The sequence below is a fragment of the Phalacrocorax carbo genome, chromosome 10 (genome assembly GCF_963921805.1).
Source record: "Phalacrocorax carbo chromosome 10, bPhaCar2.1, whole genome shotgun sequence".
NCBI classification, from domain to species: Eukaryota; Metazoa; Chordata; class Aves; order Suliformes; family Phalacrocoracidae; genus Phalacrocorax; species Phalacrocorax carbo.
Window position 1 is genome coordinate 4,374,513 of NC_087522.1, and position 23,229 is coordinate 4,397,741.

The 23,229-nt window shown below is 45.1% G+C and overlaps 1 long non-coding RNA gene across 2 annotated transcripts in view; it reads left to right on the forward strand.

The window, feature by feature from the left end:
• LOC135315110 (uncharacterized) overlaps positions 1 to 22,891 on the forward strand; it is a 35,668-nt gene extending 12,777 nt beyond the window's left edge. Inside the window, exon 3 of one of the 2 annotated variants that reach the window (XR_010374554.1) lies at positions 22,085 to 22,891. This is a non-coding gene — a long non-coding RNA (uncharacterized LOC135315110). Of the gene's footprint in view, positions 1 to 3,963; positions 4,566 to 22,084 lie in introns of those variants that run through there. The other variant, XR_010374553.1, reaches the window with a different exon arrangement.
• Positions 22,892 to 23,229: the final 338 nt, after the last annotated feature.

Sequence of the window (23,229 nt, forward strand, 5' to 3'; positions counted from 1 at the left end):
GTTTCCAAGCCGAGGGGTTTCAGAAGCTCATGGAAGAGTAGTCAGGATCTACTGTAGAAAAAAGTGAAGATCTACTAGGGGAAAAATAAATACTAGATCTCATCTGGTTCTGTTATTTAAGGATTTAAAGGCTGATAGGCTACAGAATCCATTTTAACAGGGTAGGCTTAAAAGGTCTGTATTAATCTTTTATACCAACTCAGTTGTAATCAAAAAGATAAAGCTGCACAAGCAGGTTGCTGTGGTGTAAGAAAAGGTAGGATGTTACAGCAAATGAGTTAAGCCAAATAAGTGTTTCTACTCTGTAGTGAACAGGTTAATCTTTGTTGCAAGTGGGTTGAGATCTAGTGTTCTGTCTCCTTAGTGGGACTGGCAGGGCACTTAAGTCTGCTTTTCCTTTGGTGAAGCTCCTCCTCAGCCCATCATTACCTAGTCTGCAAGTAAAGGCACAAGCACCCCAGGAAGTCGATCGGTCTGTTTGCCACACTGAAGGATTAATACCAGCACTTAATTTTTCTTCTGTCACTTAAGCGTCCTAGTGGCCTTGCTCTGAAGCACAAGTATCTTGTACTCCCTGTGGAGCGCTGTGTTAGAATTTGAATTAGCAAAGCTTGGCAGTGTTTATTAATGATTATACACATTGCCTTAGCTACTTAGCTCTTTAACTAGGTAAATTAATGGTTTGAATAATATAGAGTTGAGATTTGTATTCTGGGAAGTTAATTTCTAAGGGGAGGTTTGTCAGAGAAGTGCTGGCAGACCCATCACTAAAGTAGTCAATAGTGACACTAAAATAAGGTTCTAATTTGTGATAATATTTTGCATTTCTAAACCAGTTTTTATCTGAGGATCATAAGGCCTTACATAAACATGAATCATTTAAGCCTCATAACTTCCTGGTGATTATACACATTTTTTTAATGTGGGTGAGTGGGGAAGATGAATTACAAATATCAGACAATGAGTCAGAGAAAGGAAACAAAATCCTGTATTTCTGATTCTGCTTGTCTGAACTGCTGAACTGTATTTCTGCTTGTCATTAGGTTAATACTGAGGAGATCAGGGTATGACTGTGGATTTTCCCAGTGACTTTATGATCAAGGGACTTTTCAGGTGTAGGTGATGCTGCCAGAGCTGTGATGTAGCACAACTGCACCCAGTAGGATCCTGTATCCCGGGCAGTTCTGTTACACTTGACACTTCTTTACAACGTCTTCCAAGGTCAGCTCATTTCATCTTGCTAAGATTAGCAATTGTCATTTTTAGGTCACTCTCTGCTTTATAAGCCTTTTCCACCTTGCCATGGGTTTTCTTTTCTTATTCCTACTTGCCCTCCAGCTAGCTGAAAAAAGTGGAATTGGTGTGAAAAAGGACTTTGTAACATACGTACAGCTGCTGTTTTTCAGAAGGGCCCAAGATGTCAAAAGCAGATGAAGAAGGCCAACTAAAGTGTAGACCATAGCAACTGCACCTCCCCTTGTGCGTCTGAGTGGTAGGTTTGCTGTTGTTCTTGGTCAGGTTGTTCACCTTGTTCTCCTTGCAGTTTTCTAGGAGGGGAGAGACCAAGACTAGTGAACAGAGTTGGGTGAGAAACTAACTACCCTGCCCTGGCAAGAGTGAAAACCCAAAGAATAGATTCAGCTGAGGTGCTTCCTGAAAGCAGTATGCGCTTCGTGTGTGTATTTTCAATAGGCCCACAGGAACTCAGTCCAGCCTTGACTCTTACAGAAGAATCCGGCTTGCCCTCAGCAGCTCACGTAGCTCCTTTGGGCAGTGGCACAAACTGGCAACACTTCAGCGTGCTGCCATGAGTTAACACCTAGAAAAACACGGCCCCCTTCCTGTTTGTGCAGCAAACCGTAGTCTTGCTGTGTTTAAGCAAGCAGGCAATTTTTTTTCTTTTCCTCGGAGTGGGAGAATGAGAAGGGGAGAGAGTGAAGAAAGATGGAGCAGTTATTTCTGCCTGATGAACTTCCTCCAAAGCCCTCTTCTCCTTCTGGAATTTAGTGACTGAGTCATTCTGTGCAGAGAGATCTGAAGTCAGAGTTCAAACTCTGTGATCTAACGCCCGCAGGCAGGAAAGGGAACATCACGCAGGTTTTGTGGATCACACAAGCCATTAGAAGCACCGGGACAAAATGTCACTGGAAACTTTTATTTCTTTAGAAGGAATCTGAGATTCAGTTAATAAATTCTGAGACATATGAGGCATCTGTGAGTTTAACATCCTCTGGATGTTAACACTGACTTCAGAAGAAGCAGCAGCCAGCCACATGGCTGCTACAGTACAGTAGCAGTAGTATTTAAAACTTCTTCAATTACATTAAATAAAAAACAGTTCAGGTGCAGGAGGGGAAGAAGTATTCCCCCAGGCTAGGTGGAAAGGAATTACATGGCTGTGGAGGGGGACATTTTGTAAGTAGAGGCCTACCGGCATTGCCATGTAAGAGTGGGCATAATTAATAATGAATGTAGAGGAGATTTAGAGGGATCCCTAGAAATTGCTGTGAAATTACTATTACTATGGGGTAGAAGGGTGAAGTGTAGAATTAAATCCATCCCAGGTTATATGAGATGCTGGAAGATAATATAAGAAACGGTAGGGGAGATCAGCTGAGTGAATCTGAGCATCCCAAAGGGTGCTGTGCCTGGAGGAGCTGTAACGGTTGCTGGGGTTCATTTCCCTGAAGAATGAGGCAGAAAAAAAAATCTCTGCCATGCTTCATACCTGCTTTTCCTTCTCAGTTTTAGCCAAGGTAGTCTCCAGCCCTTCCAAGTCACATTTCAAATAGCAGAGCTAATCCTCCAGCATCCACTTGCTGGCACTCATGTCAGCTCCATCATATCCAGGATCTGGCTCAGTAGGTCCGTCTTTGATTTCATCATTTGGGCCAGGCACTCCTCAGCATCCAACATTTTCTCTTGTTCCCAATGAAGGGGTAGGAGTCAGTGTTCACCCTATGAAAGGCTGCTACAACTCCTGGCTCTTATGGCAGCAAACTTCCATTAGCAAGAAATGCAAGATTTTGCCTCATTTGCAGAGTTTATTAAGATTTCTTTAATGTACCTGTTGATATAGTTGATCTGAATCTCCATGACTCAGGCCATAGCTTCTTAAAATTAAGTATCAAAAAATCTCTTTGTTTATACACACACACATCCTTAAAGAGGAGTTTTTAATTTTAAAAAGATGCCACCCTGACTTGCCATAGACCATGCTGAGCACCAGTGGTGAACTCGGGGCTTGTGACACTAGATCCTTTGCTTTAGCCATGAGGCCTCTCAGTCTCCTCTGTTTTCTAAAGACTTAACTTTATTTAAGATACAGTCAGGCTGTCTGTGAATCTCACGCATCATCCCATATGCTCTTTATTAATTCTGTATTCTGAAAAGGAGCTTCTTATGAGTCATCTGAGAAAGCCAATGCCCTGCCTAAATGAATACTAACTCTTTAACCATTGATAACACTCCTCCTGTGGTCGGGTGGGGAGGTCATTCTTCTGGCTGAGGAAGCTGAGCTATTTGCTTCTCTGCTCTTTTGCGTGTTCTGTGAGCTCCCAAGTCTTTGACATGATGCTTCTCAGCTCCAATTACTTCAGTTACATTTTCTTCTCCTGTTGGGCTACCTTCAGCAAAGGCTTCACCTAGAAGTAAGGAGTTCAAGCAATGAGGTTCCCCAAACAAGCTTTTTCTATTATAATGTTCCCTGAAAGCCCTGAGGTGGTCCTTTTATTATCAGATCCTAGTATATTTTGCATACCAGTGGGAGGTCTGGTGTTTCCTGAAATGCTTGTTTAGTACAGAGGGTTCCATATCTATAGTGTGAGTAATACAACTCTTACAAAAGGTTGTTGTGGTGCACAGTAGGTCTGTGTGCCAGCATAGAAATCAGGACTGTATTCCAGATTCTGTATTCTGATATAAATGAAGAATGATTCTTATAATGATCTAGATTCATTCCAGTCCAAACAGACTGGAGATTCCCCTGCAGCCCGTGGAGGCAACTATGGTGAGGCAGGCTGTCTCCCTGCAGCCCATGGAGGACCTCACACCAGAGCAGGTGGGGCCCGAAGGAGGCTGTGACCCTGTGGGAAGCCCATGCTGGAGCAGGCTCCTGGCAGGACCTGTGGAGAGAAGAGCCCACGCTGGAGCAGGTTTGCTGGCAGGACTTGTGACCCTGCGGGGGACCCACGCTGGAGCAGCCTGTTCCTGAAAGACTACATCCCATGGAAGGGACCCACACTGGAGCAGTTTGGGAGGAGCTGTAGCCTGTGGAAAGGACTTATGTTGGAGAAGTTCATGGACATCTGAGTCTTGTGGGAGGGACCCCACGCTGGAGCACAGAAAGCGTGTGAAGGAGAAGGAGTGGCAGAGACAACATGTGATGAACTGACCACAACCCCCATTCCCCATCCCCCTGTGCTGCTTGCAGGGGGGCAGTAGAGAAAATCAGGAGTGAATCTAGGCCCAAGAAGAAGGGAGGGGTGGGGGGAAGGTGTTTTTAAGATTTCGTTTTATTTCTCATTATCCCACTCTGATTTGATTGGTAATAAATTAAATTAATTTTTTCCCCAAGTCAAGTCTGTTTTGCCTGTGACGGTATTTGGTGAGTGATCTCTCCCTGCACTTATCTCCACCCACAAGCCTTTCGTTATATTTTTTTCTCCCTGTCCAGCTGAGGAGGGGAGTCATGGAGCAGCTTTGGTGGGCTCCTTGTATCCTGCCAGGGTTTCACTTAAAGTGAAACCACAGTTTCACTTAAGCTTTCTTCCCTCCCTTACCAGCAACCAACTGAATTAACCATCCTGGGACAAAGTGAAGGGAGTCTGAGCTGGAACTGCCCCTTCATGCTGACGGTGTGGTCCTGCTTAAGAGAATTGAACCAAACAGCTTTGTTTCAGCTTTTAAATGTTAATGAATAGTGAAATCTTGTATTCCCATGCTCACAACCTCACCACCTCTCTCTATTCTGTTTTTAGAAGTGGGAAGTCAGGTCTTGTATTTCTAAGACACTCTCTTTCCACTCCCTGGATGTAGCAGACTTAGACTCAGGTTTCAGGGCTGTCTCCATTTTCTGTCATTGACTTGGAAATAAATAATTTAGTCCCCTTGCCCTATTAACAAGAAAGTCACTAGCTTTCTCAGTGTCTTTACTTAAGTGAACATGGCCGTTATTTTTTCTGCCAGCCCTTATCTGTCCTGCCCAGACATCCCAAGGTTCTCAGTGCCTGTAATTACCACTGTTTAATTCTGCAGAACAGGACAACCTCAGAGTATTTTCCTCATCCTACTGTATGATTTCCACCCTCCCCAGAAAAGAAGCTGCAGAAACTTCTGGCCAGTCCTCTGAATTGCCGTCAGGCCTAGCCCGTAGCACACAGAACACCTGTGGCTTAGGAACAATTCTGTTTCCAGGCAAGGTATGCAGGGCAACTCAAAGTGTTCACACTCAATTGTACGCAGCAGAATGCTGGAGTTGGTGTGTAGTCTCAGTCAAATGGAGGAGGCCTTGATGCTTTGCAGAAAAAGTGCACAGATTGAACCCAAAACACTTGTGACTCATAAACCTATATCTTGTGGTTGAGTTCCAGGAGGCTCACTGCATCGCCATGTGAGTTAGGGTTTCTGGACAGGGATAAGGCTCACTACCAAATTACAGAGAGCTGTTGGACTTTGGAGTGGATGCACAGGGGGTAACAGAGCTACCCAGTTGTCCAGCTGCAATGTTGTCCTACTGCATGGAGCCTTGTGGAAAAATCAGGAGAGCTTTATTGCTTTGCTAGGATGTACTGGGATGCGGAACTTGGAAGTCCCAGTTTCATTTCATGGTTCTTGCTGGTAAATGAATTACATTAGTGGTTGTTTCTAAGACCACCTTGGATTCACAGAACAGTTTCTAGTTTTTTCCCCAAGGATAGCTTCTTTACAGCACCTTTTTCTACTCAATCCTCATGAGGAAGCCATGAGCATGGCATTGTGGCATGGTCATGATCTTTGCCTGAAGTTCCTTTCTCATGTCATCCAGTGTGGCCAGGATCCCAGCACAGAAGAATATGTTGGAAGACAGGAGACCATTGGAACCTGGAGTTCTAGGTAGCCTTCAGGACTATGTAACTCTGGGCTTGCTGCATATTAACACACAGAAATGAGGATATTTTGCTTCTTTGGTCTTTACATGTCTATTTATTTTATTGTGATCTTGTCTCTTCTCTGCTTACATTTACAAAAAGGCTAATGTTTGGGGAGGTTATGGGAATGGAAGACTAATGTTTAGGAATTGGATTCCGTTCACCTTTAGCACACATTTTCCCAGAGTTCTTTAGCCATTTCTGTCCCCAGGGTGTCTAGCTATAAAAAACTAATGTCAGAATCATTGTAAGATCTGGCTTAGTGGCATTTATTAAAGCAGGAGTGAAAGTCTTTTCCGTGATGAAACCCAAATATATCTTGTGCTCTCCTGTGCCAGGAAACACACTAAGTAGATGCAGTGACAATGAAAAAATACTAGTGATCTTGTGGCTGCTGTCTTTAAAAGTAAGATCAGGGGCAGTGTCTGGCCCCCTTTAACCTCCATTCCTAAGCTGAAATTCAAGGATAGAATGGGCTGGAGGAGTGATGACTATTGTGTAATTATAAAAGTGGGGGAATGCAGATTTTAGATTTGTGCAAAGAACTCCCTTTTGTGTGGCTGTTACAATAGCTACTTCAATTATGTTATGACAAAAACTTATATGCAAAATTAATGATATATGCTGCTAATATTAGATAGCTACAACAGCCTCTCTCCATTTTCCTTTCCAGTCTTAAATTGGATAAATGATCAGTTAGTAGGAATTTTGCCTGACTAAGGAATAGTAAAGAGCAAGTGAGATTTATTGCATAGCTTAAGGTGCACTTCATTTGCATTATATTAACTGTACTGTCTGATTAAAAGTCAGGTTTGGGAGCATGTGTAAGGGAGAACATTATATGCATGCAGAAGTGGGTTGCTGTAGAAACTCTTAACTCTGAGGCTATATCTACACCAAAGGCATGCTGAGTCATAACTGCCATCAATTTATTTAGCTTCATTTGGTAGGAGTAAACAGTCCCTGTTTATATCCAATTCTGTACTCTTTCCCCGCCAGGTCAGTAGAGCCAAGCAGCAACTCTGATGCCTTCTTATTGTCCACAAACCCTTGAGGGGTTGTGCTGGGTTTCAGGCTTTTGTATCTAAAATGAGAAAGACAGGTATAATGATATAAGAGCTACAGCTAGCGGTAGTGCAGAAAGGCTAATCACTGCTTAAGATCTTCTCTGGTTTAGCTTCCTAGCCCCATGGGCACGGCACTGAAATACTGGTGGCAAGGATGCTCGTGGATGTTTCTACCCATCTGTGCAAAGTCAAGTTCTTGGAGGGGGATGCAGAAGAGTTAGAGGTAGGCATTCATACCTACCCACTCTCTCAGATTTCTCATGGACAAGATCACTGCACAGGATGCATACCTCCATCATTCAGAAGTGGAAGATGTACATTCAGTAATAGCATTGGAGTTCAAACAACATGAGTAACTGCCTGTTCATAGCAGATTTGTTTGCTGTTCACTGCTTTCCTTTACTTGCCCTTCCACTTTATGTATCATAGGTGACAACTTATGTTGCTCTTCCCCTCTGCAACTCACTTTTTTCTGTGGTTGACCCTACAAAAAAAAAATTGCAGGAGGCAATGCAGCCTCATAAATGGCGGTGCCAATTTGTCTAGCTCCAGGTTGTGCATTTCCTAATTCTTTGTGCTTCTCTCATGAAATGAGAGGTTTATTAGACATCCTGTCTCTAGCCCTGGCACTTAGAAGCATCTCCCAGACTAACATTCCCTTGAAGGGGTACAAGGTAGTCTGTGATGACCCAACTTCTTTCATTCCTGAATAAAGATCTGCTGTTCAGCCAGCCACAGCTTGTGCTGAAGGCACTGTGTGGCTTTGCCTGAGGATTGCTCTGCAGTGCTGCAGACACCTTCCAGACTGTTCGAATTAATTTGGAATGATGCAGTGGATGAAATGCGGTGATGTGCCGTGCAAAGTGGTCATCACCTGCTCCTGGAACGAGGCAAAGAGGAATGAAGTGAAAAAACCAACAGGAGTTACCAAGGCTGGAGAGAGAAAACCACCTGGTTTTTAAAGTAATTTGCATTTCACAGCTGGAAACAAACAAACAAAAAAAACTCCTGCACAACAAGGTAGGAAGTGAGCCTGGTCCTGCGTGGCCAAGGGGAACAAGCTTATGTGCATGGAAGCAACCTTGGTCATGGTGTGAACCTGTAATGGTGTCAAGTAAATGTTTCATGGCTCTGGCTTATAGCGTTATATAACTGTTCCTTCAGGGATTTCCGTCATACGAAGAGTTAACAATGAAAGTCCTGCTTTCCACCAGCAAGCCTAGAGGAATAGCTCCATGAACTGATAACAGCGATTGGCTTTTATTTGCTGGGGGGACCAGCCCCAAGAGACAGAAGCATGCTACAGAGGACAGGCAGCACGCAGTGACCTCATTTAGGCTTACGTGAAAACTCCTGCGTGGCTGTCAGTGATCACAGGTGGGTGAAATGGCAGCGTGGTGCATAACAAAAGCAAACAAGGATGTCTGAAAGGACTGGATTGAACTTGTCCATGACTGTATCAGCTGGCATTCAGCTCTGGATACCATAGAAATAGTTACACAGGACTTTCCCCATAACGTATTTCCCCTCTTCATTTGTGACTTTCAAGCCAAAATGTTAACAGGCTTCTTTAGTCCTTTCTTGTCCCACTTCTAGCATTTGTGACAGCTAATGTAAGTACTGTGACACCGGCCTCAGAAGGGTGTACCACATCCTCCGCATGCCAGCCTGCATCTCAAGAGACTGGGATGTAATTCTCCTCTCTGCCATATCCTTCCCGTGTGACCCTGCAAGTCTCTTAGAGGGGCTTCAGACAATTTAGGTGCATTCATGTATCACCAACCACTGCTCCAGAAGAGCACAGGTCTCTTCTAAGGCCTGTATTGTATCTTTTTGCCCCTTGCGGATATCGCAGATACCCAAGAGCATTTTAAATGACACCAACGACACTAGATGCCGCAGTTTCTGTAACTGAATGCCGCCCTTCTCTCTTTTAGTTCTGCATTGGTAAAATCAGGGTAATAGCATTAGCCAGCCTTGGGCAGGGCTGAAGATAAGCTAGGGAGACTGAGCAGCTGCTGGAATACAAAGGCAGTGATGGCAGTTTAAATACAACGGCATGGATGATTGCTTGCCCTGTAGAAGTTGGAGGCAGTCACAAAAGACGACCCTCTTTCCTGCCTCTTGCTGCCACCAGCTAAAATCAATATTATTGCACAGAATATGTGAGAGATGCTCTTGAAAAGGAGTCGCACTGAAGTAGTATACTGTAGCCTCCAACATAAATCTGTCTTAGCTGACCTAAGTTAGCAGTTCAGTGCTGTCTGGATAAAATATAACCAAATAAAAATATGCATCATTTTACCTGCATTCTGCTTTGGTTTAGAGGTTGTTCTTTCATTGTTTACTACTGCTCTAAAGAAATCCTCAAACCAGAAGTGAACATAGTCCTTGGAAAAGAAGAGAAGTTGCATTCACAGTATGTTGGCATACACAATTTTTTGCACTCTAAGTCAGTCTCCCCTCTCTTACCCTGGTGCTGCTTTACCAGTTTAGCATAGGCTGAGATGGAGTTGCACGTGCAGGACGTGGAAATAAGGTCTGACCCTGTCTATTTGATAGCTTGAAATCTGAAAGGCAGTTTCCTAAACTGTTTCCCATTCACTTTTCAACTGCAGAGTCCTGGGCTGGGCTGATGACAATCCTAGTAGGCAGCAAGATTTTCTGGTTGATAGAAACCTGACATTTGCCTGGGCAGCAGAAGGGCACTGACTGCCAGGAGGGGATTACGTAGCCTGTCATTAAGCCGGGATTGCACTCACGCTTCCATCTGTGCAACCATGTTTCTGCAGCAGCGCTTGGTAGTGCCTTCACTGAGCAAAGTGAACACAGTGTGTACCATCTGCCTCTCTCAGTGCTGGAGGGGCAGAATTTTCAAGGACAGAGCTAGATTGTCTTTCAGCACGGACGAGAAGTATGCAGAGGCAGACACAGGCAGTTACTTGGATGAAGTGAGTGTTACAATGACAGGCTTAATCCTTTCCACAAAAGAATGATGGGGAAGCACTGGGCACCAGAACAGATGGCATTTGCTTGCCGACACATTGAGCTGGCAGTATTGATTGTACTGCATAATGTTCAGTCTACCTGCAGCATCCTCCTCTTTAAAGAGGACCTGGAGTAGGGGCATGCTGCATTTCTGGAGCAAACCCACCACTGCTTGATTCAGGGGACCCTCGTTCTTCTGTAGCCACCCAGCCACCACTTCTATTTCACACCCAGAAAGGAGCAGGGGAGAAATGGCATGACCAGTGCAGATACAGCGAGAGAATAGCCCAGTAGCAGTGCATGAGAAAGCAGATTTCTGATTTTTAATCTGTATAGAGAGAGGGAGAAATCCTCTGTGGGTACAGGGAAAGGAAGCGAGTTAATGCTGGCATGGGAATAGCGTTAATGCACTCCCTGGAGTCTCAGAACTCATGGGGGGCCCTTACCATGGAAAACCAGTTTGCCCTGAATAAAGGATTCTGCAGGACTGCGAAAGGAAAGGATGTTGTGGAAAGATTATATTTTTACCTCTTAGGCTCATACTTTGATACGCTGACAGAGGGGACAATGTGGGTTATAGACCAGTATAACCAAGCACAATCAGAACATATTTTGGCACAGTCAAATGTCACTTTCAAAAACCTGCTTGGGAGCAAAGAAAGGAAATAGTTGCTGAGTGTAAAAAAGATAGAGCAAAAGGCCTGTGATTCAGGCTCTGATCATGTTCTGTCAGGATGTCTGTGCAGTGGAGTATATGAATAACTGGTGGAGTTTGATAATATGCTTAAATACTGTTCCCGCTGCTAAGCATTAGCATGGCTGCTTGACAGCACAGCAGAGAGGCAAGTCACATACTCCAGGAAAGGCTAGAAAAGCTGCAGCGAACTGCAGGACTCTGGCTCTTCCAGCAACACACAAGCAACAGAAGCAAAAATTAATTTAATCCTTTGGCTGATGTGCCTTTGGGTAGCTTTCCTACAGCTTTGTGTTAATAGAAACAAGCTTAGGTTGAGTTTTTGGGGTTTTGTTCCTTTTCAGAATATCTATAAAGATTATATTTTTAATCAAGGCCAGTGGCAACATGTTGAAGAGTCATGAAACAGCCTTGCTGTTCTATGTACATTAAAATGCTCAACTGTTGCGTCACTGGTCAGACATTTGCACAATCAGTGTTTTCAATTAATTGTTACTGGAAAAGCTTTCTGAGATGCACATTTCTGTGCAGCAGAGCTGATCTCTGGCTGCAATACTTCTTTAAGGCAACAGAATCACATGAATTCGCACCAGCAAAGTACTTTTCCCATTATTGCTCTATGTTAAAACCTATGGAAATTTGATGGGGTCTGTTCTTGCAGAGGGCTTGGCCTCTACGTCTTGGCCTCATGTTTGACCTCGCTAAGTGCATGTTCCAGCTTACTCAGCGTTTGAGACAGGGGTATGGCAGAAACAGCACTGGTCTTCACTTACTGTGCCAACATAATGCACCGCAGCGCTCAAAGTGAGCTTCTTCCCCTTTGCCTTGCCCTCCCTTGGGCTTGAGGATTCTGGATGATTTGCTCAGGTGGTTGTTCTAATGGCAGCCTTCAATGGCCATCAGTGGCCTTGGGGAACATGCGCATGCTGGCCAAATCCCTAGTTCTGGCACTGTAGCGCTAAGAGGGCGCCTTTCTGCTCCAACCTGTTCCCTGCTTTCACCCCGCACCTGTTGATGTCTCCTCTGGAGCTCTCCAGACTTCAAACCCATGAGCTGAGTAACTTTGACAGCCACTATGGGAGGGAAGATTAACATGTTAACCTGAGTAACAGGAAAAAAAATCACTTATTGTCCCCTTCCCCTTGCTGCATACTCAGAAAAATGGTTACAGGCTCTGCTTCCAGGGGCAGACGAGCTCTCCAGCCCTGCTGGGAGCTCACTGGGAAGGACAGAAGGGAAGCAGGTCTCAGCTCTGTCCCTTCCATGCACACCATTCAGCAAAGCATGCTGGATGGAGCAGAGGCAATAATACACAACTCAAACAAGGTGTCTGGGCTTCCATATGCTCTGGGAGGTATGTGCCTTTTTGCTCCACCATGGCTCCAAAAACACCTGCAAAGCAGGGCTGTTCAACAAAGAAGGATCAAGTCCTTAGCTGACAACTCAGCCATCTGGCTAGGCCTGCTGCCCTGTGGCAGCTGTGAATGCCAGCTCTGACTCTCAATAGCACATCTGTTCATTAAAAAAAAATCAATGTGTTGTTTAAGGTCATTTTATATTCCCTGGAAACAAGAGTCTGGTTTTAGCAGCCTTTTCAATCTTAAGGAACTGGCTGAGCTCTTAGCATGCCGGTTTTGCCCTGGTTTGCTGTCACCAGGTGTAAGATCTCAGCCTACCTCCATGTTCTCCACCTCTGTCTGCTCGTCTCTTGGCTTCTGCTTGAACTTCACAGTGCCCAAGTGCACGATACCCCTAGTCAGCTTGTAAACACAGATCCCCTCCTCTGGACTGGAGCCCAGGACATCAAAGGCCACCTGGCAGAAGGGACACAGACCCACACAAGGGAATTCTTAATCTGCACCATAAGCTGGAAGCCAGCCCATAGTCCTAACCATCTAAAAAAATTTTCCAGCCCATTGAAATTTGACCAGCCAGGTCCCTTCAGACTAGTATGGGATGGGACAGAGTAGTTTGATGTTGCTGAAAACCAGCGCTCTGCTTTTGTTTCATATACTGATTTATGCTAGCTCAGAACCACGTGCTTTGACAGCAGTTGTTCTAAGTGTCTCTGATACCATGAGCAAAATGCAACATATCATCTGGGATATCAGCTCATTCCACTCTTCACCATGCTTTTTAAAATCAGCAGGACATGAGCAGCAACATCCCCTTATAGCAATTATCCCACATCTCAGCTAGCACAGATAAGGAGGAAGTGTTGCTCTGCTGGGAACATTGTGCTTTGGTCTCACAGCATGCCCAGGGAATGGAGAGCGCGCGACTCTGAGCATGCCAGAGAATCTTGCATTGTGTTCCTCGTGAGCCATGATTTGGGACTGCCTGTCTTAGTGGCTATGAAAATCATATCTGCTTTGTACAAAAGGCTTGTTTGCAACGTACAAATCCTGGAAGCTGTAAAATACCAACAGCTGCTGGAAGGGGCACTGTAAGTTCAGCAGCTGGAGACTCTTTGATCTCTCTGTAGCTCAAGTCCTGCTTGTAATAATAGTCTCGGGAGCCGGCAGACATTCCCAATAAGCTCTTTTCAGTAACAGATACTCTTCAAAATTATATAAAAAAGGAAAATATGTGTCCAAAACCAACAAAGAGTCAAGTCTTCCTCTTACAGAAGCTGCTCCTTGAGATTACACGTGTATGCGGGATGAACAGGTTTTAACCTATGGTGTCTGCCACAGCTTTCAGATCTGTCAGTTTTCAGGCTTCAAACAAACCATATAACCAGCTTGTCTGAAGTCCTGCAAACTCCAGGCCTTTGAATGTTAACCAGAAACTCCTATGTCAAGCTCACTTGCTCTGGAGCAGATCTTTTACATTCAGGCTTCAGCTCACAGACAGTTGAACAAATCTTTAGGCTATCCCTAGCTGCTCTTCCAGTAGCTTACCTATCCTCAGGGTGAAGAAGCTGAGTTTTATTCCTAGGGGAAACTTAGGCCATGGGGACAGCATCCTGTTTGCTGTATTTTCAGTTTCACTAATGTTTCTCCAGACTTACATTAGTGAGAAGCTGCACTTCCCCACCATCCACGTTGTCTGCCTTGATCACACCTTGATGCACCCACTGGTAATGATTAGGATTGGGCACAAGAAGCAGCTTCTGCAGCAAGAGACAGACCAAGGGGTGATTACACCCGTTGCCATCAGTACAATCAAGGCATAACGTGACCTTTTTGACTGAAGCCTGACGGTTCTTCTAGGTTTCGATTCCTGAGCACGTTTTGAGAATCTCACCTAAGAAAAAAGACCTGTTGAGGGATGGGTTGCTTAGGCTACCTAGGAGATTTTGACATAGCAGCCGCGTCAAAGTAAGCAGGATTGAACACCCAAACCTTTTCAACAGTATTGAAAGATTTGTCCTGGCTGTCTTTCCTGTCCTGAGGAGATGTAAGCAATTGACATGAATCAGCTCAACACTTCAGTTTGAAAATGATCATTTTTACCTTAGTGGCAGCCCTGCCAGATCAAGCAGGACCTCACCATGCATTGATCAAGATAAGGGAAGACAGCTTTCTTTTCTCACTCTGGCCTCCCTAAGGAGAAGTCACTTGCAATCCTCTTCTTCCTGGATAATTAGTAACAAACCCCCACTGCAGAGAACCTATTTCAATCTCTAGCCAAGTACAGTTCTGGTGAGTAGGTTTCTTATTCTAGAAACAGAGGATCGAGGGGGGATGTGTGCATTAAAGGGAGTGAATAACTCACGCAAAGTGCCATACCAGTAAGTTCAGGTTTCTCCTTGGAGAGAATCTGATGGAAGATATGATAATATCTCTTAGCTACCTCCTGGGAAGTGCCACATGACTTATCCAGACCTGGAACACAGAGGGAAACACATCCAGGTGTAGGTAGCAGCCAGAGAATGAAAAATCATGGCCCTATGTCATGTCGGTGAGAATTTTGCTTTTGATATCAGTGAAACTAGCATTTCAGCAATGTCCTTTGGAAGTCCTGTGAGTGCAGCAAGAACCATAGTATACTTCAGCGATGCTCTCAGAGCATGCTTTTAAGCTCCCCAACATTCTCACTGGCACAAGTTTTAGTACAGCTATCTATGTTGGCAGCCAGTGAAATGGAGGCAAAAGATGCCATCACTTGTCCAGTTATGTCAGTGCTGGGTTCAGGAACAGATCTCCAGACTAACTCATCCTGCTTCTAAGCATGCTCTGAATTGCCAGGATGTGGTTTGTAAGATTGACCTGTGAAACGTGTCCTTATACTACCCTTTCTTTCTGAGAAGATCTCTGGAAACAATGTTTTCTACCTTGTAATCACTCTGTCCCAACCTTCTGTTAGGCACTAACATGCTTAGTTTGGCTTCTGGTCTCCACAAAAACCATCCTCCTCTAGACCTCACTGTATCAATTCATTCATCTGTACCAAATCACCAGACCTTGCCAGAAGTCCTAGCTGGCCATTTTTCATCCTTGCCTCTCAGCTGAACTCTTCTGTCCATATAGTTCTGCTGGCAAACAGTGTCATGTGAGTTCTTCGGACAAATCTGTGTTGACTCAAACCACCTTTACTGTCAATTTTTGTTAGTCCAGGTGACTTCAGGGAGCACTCCTACAACCTCTTTTGCCTGCAGAGCCCCAGTGAGGGTGCAGAAGGTCCTTGAGCCAGTGCTGCTGCTTGCACAGTGAAGGTCTGGCCTTGCTCTCCAGGCCAGGCTGGAAGAAGCTGCAACCTGCCAGTGAGCAACCTGGAACTTGCTTTGGCCTGCTGTCCAGGGAGGCAAATGCAGCATATGGTCTCTGGGTGTGATGCAAATCTGGGATGAGTTGAAAGTAGGAGGGATGCAGACAATCCCACATTAAAGAATAACCGGTCCATATGTTTCCTCTCTCCTTTTTCTGTATGCTAAAGGGCTTTAGTCAGGAAACATGGTGGGGTCTTTTTACATTGAGAGCTGGGATTTGTGGTTCTCAATTTAGTCTTGGATGCACGTGTGCAAACAAAGAACAATGCACCTTCCCTGGATAGCTATTTTTAGGGTCTTGGTTGCAAGACAATTATAGTGTTGTACTGATGAATATGAGTAATGGTTGCAATATAATGAAAAGTGTACAGCTTTTGGGGGAGGCATTGTGTCTTTTATGTGTTCGCGCAGAGTCTCATAGGCAACTAAAGGAAGAAGAAATAAATTTGTCATCATCTAAAGCAAGCAACTTCATTGTGGAAGTAGGGGCAGATTTTGGTTTCATTTACAGCAGTGCAGATCCCTTGAGTTAAGAGAGTTCATTTCAGATTTGTATGTGTCTGAGGTATTCAGAACAGGGTCCATTCGACACAAGAAAAAGTCCAAAGCAAAATTAATATGAAGAGTTATGTGCTTACTTACAGCTCTCAGTGTCAGTCCCAGCCAGCTTGCCTGTGCTACCAAAGTGAATTCAGATAAATTTGCCCTGGATGAGAAAATAAAAGATGAGTCTGTTAATCAAGATTGCAATATCTGTAGGAAAACAGAAAGTAGCTGAGAGGTTCTGAGCGTTCATCAGGGATAGACAGCATTGCCTGTAGGGACAAATTTGCAAGTCAGTGAGAGGAAATTTAATCTTTTCAAAGATCAGATCTATAAAAAACCTCTTTCTTCTTGGATTCTGTATTAGAGCTTAAAGAAACCCTCCTTTCTCTGCAGCATATGGCAGAAGTATGTAGCACACAGAAACAGAGGAATGAGACTTTAGATGAAAACCCCAATGTTTTACATTCTCACTGACAATTTCAAAATTAAAAATAATCTGAAAAAAATGAAAGCATTTTGAATCTTTGCAGAAGTAAGCAGCTGAAAGGGCATTGCTTTGGGGTCGATCAAAACTATTTTTTTCTTTTGACATATAAAAATATGAAGTCAAAACAAAATCGACTGATGAACTTAGTTTAAGAAAATGGGAACCAATAATGTTTCATCTGAAATGTTAGTAAATATCAACTAATTCAGTTCTTGAGGAAGCATTTAAAAATAATTTTTGTTTTTATTTCTTCTGAGGGAACTTTTTCGTATGACCTACCAGGGACCTATCAGTGAAATCTAAAGAAGGGCTAGTACATTGAAAATGAGTGCTTACAAAACTACTTCCCTGTAGTTTTAGCATCTCCAGGGTGTCCAGAGCAGGATTCACCCAGATGATTTGATCTTCCAGAGATCCCTACAAAAAGAAGACAGAAGTCAGCATCATCAGGATGCTCAACACTGAAGACACAGGCCCGGAGCACAACTACCCCTTACAATCCAAAGCAACCTGCTAAATTCATTTCCTATGGTCAGCTCCCACAGAAAGCTGAATTACTGCTCTGAGCAGTAATTACTTTTCATGTTCAGCCCTACCCAAGGCTCTCCTCAGAGGCCCAGCCTGGTGGATTTGGGGCAGGCAGGAGTCTGCTTAATCTCCCCAGACCCAAGACGCAACACCAAATGCAAAGTGTAAGGCAGTTTTAGGTACTTAGTACTTTGGTCTTCCAGAAAAGAGTTTTGGGATGTTCCAGGACTGAGAGCGCCACGGGGGAATGGTAGGGCAACGCTGGCAGGCAGAAAGCTAGGCAAGAGGAGTGAGGTTTATTGCCTGTAGGAAGAGGAAGGTTATTCCAAGGATAGAGGGCAGCATAAGACAGGCTAGGAATGTGAGCAGGGTAGGGACAGCCTCGGGGGGAGAAGTTGTGGAGGAGGAAACAGGCGCAGAGGTGCAAGCTTGGACATGATAATCCAGAGCTCTGGTGGTGAGGAAGCTGGAACGAGAAATAGGAAGCCACTGAAGGAATCCCACAAGGCTAGAATAACAGGATTTTTGCTGCAAGGCCAAAGGTAGCTGCTATTTATGCCTTTAAATTCTGAATTGTTTTACTCACCCCCATAGTACAGTCATAGGGGACGTGGGGGGAGAGAGAGAAGGAGAGGAGAGGAGAGGAGAGGAGAGGAGAGGAGAGGAGAGGAGAGGAGAGGAGAGGAGAGGAGAGGAGAGGAGAGGAGAAGAGAAGAGAAGAGAAGAGAAGAGAAGAGAAGAGAAGAGAAGAGAAGAGAAGAGAAGAGAAGAGAAGAGAAGAGAAGAGAAGAGAAGAGAAGAGAAGAGAAGAGAAGAGAAGAGAAGAGAAGAGAAGAAGAGAAGCCACTGCACTGAGCCTCAGAAGCTGCAATACCTCTGCATGCTGAAGCAGCCATGAGCATGGAGGGCTTCTTTCTATTTGCTACCAAACAACATACTTCTTTGCTGTCATAAGAAAAAAGACCAGGTCTCCCTCCCTGATTATTGATGCTTATGTCTCTTTTATTATGTGGACAACTTGCTCTTCACAATGTTTCACCTAGATAAAACACTTTTTACTATGTTTTGTTTTAGCAGGTGGCAGGAAATAAAGTGCTGGGAAATCCCACCTGGCCGAGGATCCCTGAGGCTGCTCTACAGCGCTGTTCTCTCAAGAATCTCCATGCTCTCTGCAAACACTGTGATTATTCCTCCCACTGCTATTTATTTCAGTTTCCAGACCACTGCAAGCCCCCAGAGCTCTGTGTGAGGGTAGATTCATTGCAGCACAGATCAATATTACCCTCAGTTTTATGAATGGGAAAAAAGAAATGCAGGGAATTCGTTTGAAGACAGGGCAGAGCAAGGCAAAGAACTCAAATGTCCTGGTGCTTTGCCGTTTGCTTTTAACAAGTGACAGACAGGCAGGGAAAAGGGGCTTGGACGTGAGCTAACATTGCAAGATTTAAGTCACACACACACCCAATTTACAGCAGCACAGGCTGGCCCTCTGAGTCAGGACCAGTTCCTGTCCTGCCATTACCCCATGCTGCTTTGCTATTCACCTCTGCCCTCTCAAATCATAGAACCTCATGTGGGCGTAGTGCTGACATAGGCTGTCCAGGACACTGGCCTTGTTCAAGAAGGTCACGTCTGTCATGTCTTGTTGAACTTGGGCGGGTTCATCATCCACCATTCCATCCATCTGCTGGACATTCTTCACCCTGATGGTCTGCAGTGTTGGCGAACAGGAAGAAGGTGGTGTTATCCCAGATAGGTCTCCATGGACCACATGGGAAGGCACTCTTTTGGACATGCTTCCACTTCAAGCTTTGTTCTAGCTACTACTGCCCCTGGCTGGTGGCCTCAGGAAAGGAGTCCTCCAAATCGGCTGACCCACAGAGCAAAATAGGTCTGGACTCATCCGTGGTTGCACTTCCTCTGGGGGCAGTAGGCTACTACTTTCCTGTTGAGCCCATAAAGTAGAGCTTAGCTGGTTGATTACCATCTTCACCTCGACTTTGTCATCCTTTTCAGACTGGATCTCCCCAGCAAGGAAACACCCTTTTTCATCCTTCACGCAGCAGGATGTCTTGACATCACAGGGCTTGTTCGTGGCCTCTGTTTTCTCTTTCTTAGGAGGAGCCGGGAACTGCATGGGGTCAGCATCATCCACACACTCTTCCTTCTAACTGTCAGACATCTTGGCTTCTCTTCTAGGCAGAAGGTAAAACTAGAAGGAAAGAAGGGGAACATTGCTTCCCACACAGCTGAGAAAGCAGAGGTTGAAGAAGCCTGGAATTTCCTGTGGTGCTGTCCTGTTCACACCAACAATACCTTGCAGTGCAGTAGGAACCTGCTCCAGAAGGAACAGGCCAAACATCCCAAACCTGGGTGGTAGTTCCTAAGAGGGGCCAGAAAGTGAGAGATGAACTGAGGAGAAATATGGAGAATATTCCCACTTTCTCTTCAGCCTCCCTCCTTGTCCAGTGCTGGGCCACTGGGAACCTGCCTATGGCTGTGAACGAGGGCCTTTCTCCCATCGTTTGTTCCTGAACACTGTAAGACCCTAAGGCCCAATTCTGGTGAGGGCAGTTCTTGGATGGGGGGTGCCAGTGGGATTTTGGGAGTACTGAGGGTGTTGGTGGTTTTCTTGGGTTCCCAGAGAAACACATGAAGTAGCTGTCAGAGCAACCACAGAGCTTCTCGCTCCCTCCCTGGAGTAAAGCAGCTCCCATGCAGATGCCTCCTGTGCAGTATGGGCATAAACCTTCTTGGCATGCAAGGCTACAGCAGTGCACAAAATAGCACAAACACAGGGACAGCTGTAAAAGGGGTTCAGAGGAACCTGAAAGGGAGGACCTTGTTCATCAGCTTCTGTCCTCAGCCATCAAAACCCACCACAGTCATCCAGGAGAGGCGGTGGCACATCTACTTCACATGGCTCTTGGTGGTTTTCACCCTTGTCACAAACCGAGACCATACCTGCGGCAAAGCCATTCCACAGGAGGGAGCAGGGAAGTTCAAGGACATGACTCATGTCCCAAGGCTTTGCATTTTTTGGGACCTGTTCCATGTTGGAAGCAGACTATGTCCCACACTCCAGGCAGTCTTTCTTCCCCCACCCACACATCTGAACTAGCTGTAATGTTGTCAAGGCAACAGTCAAACTGCTGATGGTGAGTAGTCTTTGTCAGTGTCCAGCTACCTAAAGACAGTGCCTCCTGGGGACCTACAGTACCTGCTCAGCTTGTTGCTCCCCACAGAGGCAAAGCTGATTTCATCACTGCTATGCATTACTTAGATTAAAGGGAACACGGGCTATGCTGTGGCTTTGTTTTGCTGTGTGGACACACTGCCCAGGCCAAGGGCTGTTCTCCTTTCCACCTCTGCAGCCCCTGTGATGACAGCCCCAAGCAATGCTTCCCGCCAGCCTTGTGAGTCACGCTGTCTGCACAGGAGTTAGAGGAGTCAGTCTGGGGAAGCGGGAGAAGCCCCTGGGGTGGGTGGGGGACTCTTTGCCAGCAGGGTCTGGTTTTAGAGCCTACTGCTTGGGCTAAAGTCAGAATAGCTTGGCACTGGTTAGAGATGATGACAGCGCTGGCCCTTCTGGTGATCTCATTTTCCCCACCATCTTCCTGAAAACCTTGGTGGTCTAAAAATATATGTGTGCAAGGACTCCAAGGCAGCAGTGCTGCACCTTTGGAAACATATTCCAGGGCTCAGGGAGGTCGTGACACAACACTATCAATTGCAGTCTGCTGATCTGGAATGAATTCCACCCATAAAGCAGGAAGGAAAAGCTTTCCTCTGTCTATTTCCACTTCTGATCAGGCAGAGATAAGGAACTCTAACAGCTCAGCCATCATTTCCCCCCCTCAATCTATAGAGTTAAATCTGTAGACTTGCTGGTTTTAGATGTCCGTATTTGCAATGTATTTCTGGGACTTGATTCTGTGGCTCCTTTCCACAGAAGGCTCAAGACTACGCTGTATGTCACCTCCCTGAAATACATGGTCTCTGAAACAGATCAATGACATGTTAAACCAAACACCTACAGAAGATAAATGTGTATGACTGAAAACAGTTCGTACTTGCATCAAAAAGTCGCTTAGGTACAGGTCTGAGACCATTAAGGAACTTTAAATTCTTTATGCCTCACCATCCTTTTACAGCTGGGGAAACTGAGGCGCAGCGTAACAACTTAAACCTTCAGAGTTGTCCACTCGTTGTCAGTCCAGGCTTTGGCAGAGAAAGTACCTAGAAAAAGTCTATTTTATTCTGGTCTTTCAGTCTGAAATCAGTAGGAGAGACTGGTGCTTAGCTCCTCTAATAGCAGTCCTCAACCATGTTGTTTAGGTACCCAGAGACAAGATATTATTTTAAAAGCTTAGGCGTAAATTTAGTCCCAAAAGCCATAGTTGAAGGAAGTGCAAGGCCATGCCAACAATTGGGAGTGAGCTAAAATTCTGAAATTTCATTTCCCAAGTGTCACATGGAATTTAATAAACTTAAGGTTAAAATACCTGGAGGTTCAAGTCTACTTGTTATAAAACACAGTGAATATAAATTCAGACCATCTTCATGTATACCTGCAGGCACTGTGCTTCTCTCTTTTGGCCTCTGCTTGCAGTTTCTGCCCCATGGATGTGTAAGACCCTTGCTGATCTCCACTCCACACCTCTTCCCAGCAACCACGCAGAGCAAGTACCTACCAGGCTAAACCCGTGATCCTGGAAGATGTGTGTTTCCAGGGGCTGCCCAGGCTCTTTCATAGCTGTCCAAGAGGCCTGAGCCGGCACTTAAGTTTTAAAAGAGACAACACATTCTTTATCCGTAAGTCCAGCAGGCTGTAGAGCTGGAAGCCTGATTGGGAAAGCTTTGGTCCCTCAGGAGAGATCAGATAATGCTTTGTTCCTTGGGGATTTCTCCTTGTGTTCCGTTTCCATATAGGGTGTTTTATGAACTCAACTGCTGGAGTGTAGCGACAAGAGGCTGAAATGGAAAGACCGTCTAGCGAAGCCCTCATTCCAAGTCACGCCTTTGGCTGCGCCCTTCTTGCCAAGGTGGACCAGCAAATTTCATCAGTAAGAGGAGCGGATATTTGGCAGACAAACCTCAGACTGAATCCTCGGAAGAAGCAGCCATGTTGGTGATGGAATTAAAATTTCATTTTAAAATCGTTTCTAGGCTCGATGGTAATGATGAATAAATTCTGTGTGTTTGCTACAAGCAGAGAGGATAACGACTACTGTGTCACAGTCTTGCTTGCTTCAGTTGCTCAGTGGATGTGAACTGCCCCAAAAGACAACTGCTTCTCTATCAGCTTGAAGTATTTCTCTCCTATATTTGCCTCAGCTGGAGTGTCTGGGATGTGGTTACTCTGCAAGCATTGCCGTGGTGGGTGTTTCGGGTGAATACGCTTAGGATAGAGTTTCCAGGCAGGAAGATTCAGATAAACAGCCACTTTGAGGTGAAAATTAGAGAGTTCATGTTACACCCACCTCTTGAATTTGTAACTGACTATTCACCCTGAAAATCTGATTCTAAGAACTCAGCATGTCCTGTCAGGAGCAGAATAATACCACAGAAACCGTGGCCAGACTGAGTCTTGAATATTGAGAATTGTGATTAACTTCTCAGGAATGTATCCGGAGCAAGTCATACTTTCTGGGCTTTTTTAGCTAATTATTTCAAACCTTGAATCTGTGAATGGTGATTGTAAACAGTTCTCAGACAAACATCTTAGAGAAAGACGTGAAAGGCATCAAATAAGTAATGGGTTCTGACCTGTTCACTCATGTGTAACGTGCATAAATGTCTGTTCTGACTGCTTAGGAGGAATGAGCTGCAAAGGGAGCAATCGGATCTCTCCATGAAGCGATACAGGTCAAAATGGCAAACCTTAAATAGCTACAAGCTCACTCAGCCCATGGACAGATCGGCAACGGCTAGAACTCAGCCAAATTGCTTCCTGAGTAGCTAGGATGCCTCTTGCTGAGTTTAATGAAATGTCATTGCAGTTTCCATAGCACAGGCCCCGTCCTGTACCGTCCCTGGCCACGCAGTTCTCCAGCACATTGCCACACTCTGTCAAC